This window comes from Cornus florida, unplaced genomic scaffold, assembly GCF_030987335.1.
Source record: "Cornus florida cultivar Cherokee Brave unplaced genomic scaffold, ASM3098733v1 CherokeeBrave_3.0.0_Hap2_Chr06, whole genome shotgun sequence".
NCBI lineage: Eukaryota > Viridiplantae > Streptophyta > Magnoliopsida > Cornales > Cornaceae > Cornus > Cornus florida.
The window spans coordinates 74,772,916-74,777,756 of record NW_026775576.1 but is presented as its reverse complement, the minus strand read 5'-3'; positions in this window follow the sequence as shown (position 1 = coordinate 74,777,756).

The window sequence follows — 4,841 nt, the reverse complement described above, 5'->3', positions numbered from 1 at the left end:
AACTATTTTGATACAACTGATCCACCACGAATGGAAATCGTTCTCCAATTTATACAACTTGGGAATCCATCTAGTGGACCCCTAAAATATCCAATGGTACTCAAAAGACTGGAACAAAACCCAAGTCTTAACATGAAATAAAATCCTACGCCATCAGTAGAGTGAATAACTGTATCTGCTCAGCACGATCAAGCTCTACAGCCCAGAACTGACGAACACCTGAAAAAATGATAAAAGGGTGGGTCAGGCCCACGAGCAAGTTCTAATCTAACTGCAATCCATACAGTGACCCGATACGCAGATACACCATAGATACCTCACAATATCTATCTAGTCCATACATATATATATACACACTATGGGACATTCACTGAACTACAGTAGGGATCTCAACCTGAATAGAAGGCAACATGCGAATAAGCACCCAAAGGTGGGCATGAGTACCTAGACCTAACAGGGTACACCCAACCTACTATAACCAGCTACACATCCACTGCATATACGCACCCTAACCAACAAGTTTGAGACTCAAGCTCAACTCGTGGTACCATAAACATATATATCTAAACTCCGTTCCTAACCATTCACAAGAAATCCAATAAGTCATTCGGCGTATTCAACCTTACCGACTTATATATATATAAGGAGGATTTATTTAACAACCCGTTCCCTTATTCCAAAATAGGTAGGACTGAGTATTTTAAATCAGTCTGTCCCTAGTATGCCACCGTCCCATACCGGTGCATACAATCCACAAAGTCCATATAATTGATAGAACCAGTCATACTGTTCACCAATTAAAATCCATAAGGTAGGAATTAGCATTTTGAGCTAAACCATACCTAGTATGCCACCGTCCCATACCGGTGCATACCATCCTCCATATCCATGTAAATTACAACATTCAAATGATAAGCAAGTAATTTACAATGCAAAACCAAACCCAGATAATTGACAGAATTTTAATGGAGGTTGGGCAGAGCAGATTCTTGGGTCCTGAGTTCATCAAGGAAACTTCTGAGAAGATAGCTCTTATTAGGGATCGCATGCGCACTGCCCAGAGTAGGCAGAAGAGATATGCGGATCGTCGCACACGAGCACTGGAGTTTCAGGTTGGGGATCAGGTTCTACTCAAAGTGTTGCTTATGAAGGGTGTAATGCGCTTTGGGAAGAAAGGGAAGTTGTCTCCGCGGTTTGTCGGTCCATTCATGATTACGGATCGAGTTGGAGCTGTTACTTATCGGTTGGCACTTTCGGATAATTTGGATCGCGTACACAACGTGTTTCATGTTTCCATGTTGCAGGAATTTCTGCGAGATGAGGATTGATATCAACATATCTATGTTGGGGAGATTAGGTTGTAGCCGGATACAACATATTTGGAGCCACCGTGTCGTGTTGTCGATCGTCGGGATCAAATCCTTCATAATAAGGTTATTCCTTTGGTTAGTGTTCGGTGGAGTCATCACGATGAGGCTGAGTCTACTTAGGAATGGAAGGAGGTAGTTCGCTCGCAGTTTCTTGAAATATTGGAAAAAGGTAAGAGTGATTTCCGAGGACGGAATTCCTTTTGTTAGGGGGAAGAATGTAATACCCCTAATTTTAAAAGGATAGTCTCGGTAGTTTATCTTATGGTTTTAATATAATTTTTGCATTTTTATGTGTTTATTTGGCTGGTTGCTTATTTGTTTTAATTATGGTATTTATTTGAATTATTTAAGTGCGTATTTGTTTTGATTATTTTCTGTCTTCAATATATCCTTGCGTGGAAATTTGATTTAATTGTTTCATGGGAATTATAGTTTTTCTTTTATTTAAATGTCTTGATTGTTTTAATTGATTTAATTAGTTTTATTAATTATTAAATTGTTATTTAGGGTTTTCGTATTCATTATAACTCTAGGGTTTTTATGTTTCACGGTTTAGTTGACTAGGGTTATATTTAGTTGAGGGTCTCTATATCCTAATATAATAGAATTAGGGTTTCCTTAAACTTATATAAATATATCATTGGACGTTGGCTTAGGGTTTTACACATCAAAACCCTATTCACGTATATAGTGAGACTGAGAGAAACAGAGGGCAACAGAAGGGTCGGGAACTGTAGGAACCGCCGAAAAATCTAGGAAGACAGCGTAAATATTTTAATTCACGATCTTACAGGCAAGTTCTAATCCTAACTCTTTTCCTTTGTCTCGTGTTCTTTGCATGTCTAACACAATTCCAGGAATGTTGAAAGATTTAAAAATTTATCTCGGTTGTGGTTTGTGATGTTTAAAACTGAATGTGTTCACAAATTTCATAATGTTGTTTTAAATTCTTCCATGCATTAATATTCATGTATATTCATGTAAACTAATGTATAAAGAGTTAAATTAGTTTATAACACTCTGGGAAGCCTTAATATTACTCTGGTTCGCATGATTGATTTACTTAGAACAGTGCGTGTTCTTGAATGGTAAATTGCTCATTCTAACTTCTTGTTGCATAATTCTTGTTTCGATTGTTGCCGGTGAATGACTAAGGCATTAAACTGCTTCTAGATCACACTAGGACATAACTTAAACTAGTAGCAGCCTTAGCAATTTAAGAAGGATGAACTGGACGTCACTGGAGAGGACACAGTTGAAGAAAACAAGCAAATAGGAAGAGAGGAGGAAAGAGGCAGCTCCATGGAATTATGGAGCTGGCTTTAAATGCCTTGGAGGCGGCTCCATCTTGTTTGGAGGCGGCTCCAACTTGGTTGGAGCCTGTTCCTTTAGGGTTTTTCAGTTTTTCTTGGTTTTCTGCGAGTTCTGGGCTACTGTGGTTGGATTTTTAAAGTTCCAGGTTGATAAAAGAGTTGTTCTAGGGGAGTACAATGATGTCTAAACCCTTACTAAAGCTTCAGAAGGCATGGTAATACGTAAGATACCATAGGAAGCTAATATAGAAAACAGTAGGAAATTCAATAGGAAGTTTAAGTGTTGGCTTGGATGTGAATGATTCAAGTTGCTCATGTTTAAATTAGCAATTGAATTAAGGAATTCATGGTTTAAATCATGTTACAGTGTTATAAAAATAAGCATGCCAATTATGATAATTCTCTGTTATGCTTAATGGGAACTTAGTTGCTAACTATACAGTATTGTATCTTATCAACTTACTGGATATCTGGAATGGTTTAAAGTGAGCATGTTAATTATGATATTGTTATTATTATGCTCATGGTGGATTATAGGATGGAGTATACCTATTCTCTGTGTTTTAAACTTATTGGAGAATCATGTATCAGTAGTACAGAACAAGCATGTCATATGTATATTCTTATCATACTTATGATGGATTCTTGTTATATCTATTATGGACTAGTTGGTATTTACTTTCGTTATTAGTATTATCAACTACTGGATGTTGGATTACATGCACCGGTATGGGACGATGGCATGCCTAGGTTTGGATTAGTTTCAAAATACTAAATCCTACCTACACGGAATAAGGGAATAGATTCTAAAATAAATCCTACTTATACTTAAGTCAAAGAAGCTGCACAAGCTGAATGACTAACTAGATTGCTTGTTATCTATGTTAAGTCAAAGAAGCTGCACAAGCTGAATAACTAACTGGATTTCTTATTGATGGATAGGATATGACTTTAAATATATTTTTATGGTACCGCGATATGAGCTTCAATCTCAGAGTCGACGGTTAGGGAGCGTATATGCAATAGGATGCGTAGCTAGCTATGTTGGTTGAGGTATACCCTGTTAGGCTTAGGTAGTCATGCCCACTCATGTGCATTTTGCATGTTGCCTTTTACTCAGGTTGAGACCCTCATCATAGTCCAGTGAGAGTTCCATAGTGTGGATATATATATACGGATTATATGGCTATTGTTGAGTTGGTTAGAATGTATATGCGTATCGAGTCTCTGCTTAGATTGTAGTAGGATAGAACTTATTCGTGGGCCTGACCCACTTCTATTTTTCAGGTACTCGTCAGTTCCAGACTTAGACCTGACCGTGCTGAGCAGAGATTACTACTCACTCTTCCGACGACGTAGAATTTCTCTCCATGGTTTTCTCTGGATGTTCTTTGAGTAGTTTCATTTCAATTTGGATTATTGGTCCACTAGAGATGGATTCCCGAGTTGTTTAAACTATTGAAGGTTTTGGATTACCAGATTTAAGTATTAATTTCTAAAGGATTATATTCTAGTATTTCTTTCAGCTTTATTATTTATTTTTTATTTCATTTTGTAATCTGTGTTCGTATTTAAATATTAATTGTTTGATGTTTCCCTCGGGTTTGGGCTTGGGCTTGGGCCTGATCAAACCGTATCTCGGATCCGAGGAGTATCACACTGCTGGAAAACGTTGATACATTTCAGTGAAGGTCATTCTGTTATAAATTTCAATGTCTCTGGGGGTCCAGAAGCCCTTGTAGAAGGCAAAGGATGTGAGTGGGTCTTTGAACAAGGAATCTTTGGGGGCAATGACTGACCTATCCTCATGGCTAAGCAAGAGACGCCATGGAATCAAATTGGGAGAAGAGCTAGAGGTTCTGGCTGACTCACCCTCTGGAATGGACAGCCGAGGGGATGAGACAGGATTGGTGACCCTGAAGGAAGTTTGAGCCCTTCGGGTCGACGGGAGGTCATTCTGGTTAGAACCACCTTCATGTATGGACCTTTTTCCCAATCTTTTCTTTGAAGCATTAACCCGGGCAGGAGAGGACCCTTCAGCAATTGGAGAAGAACCCCCAACATTATGAGCACCATGTGGGGAAGTTTCAGCTATGGTGTCAGAAGGGTCATTGTTCAGCGCAATAGGATGAACTTCAGCTGAGATAGAGGGCCCAGC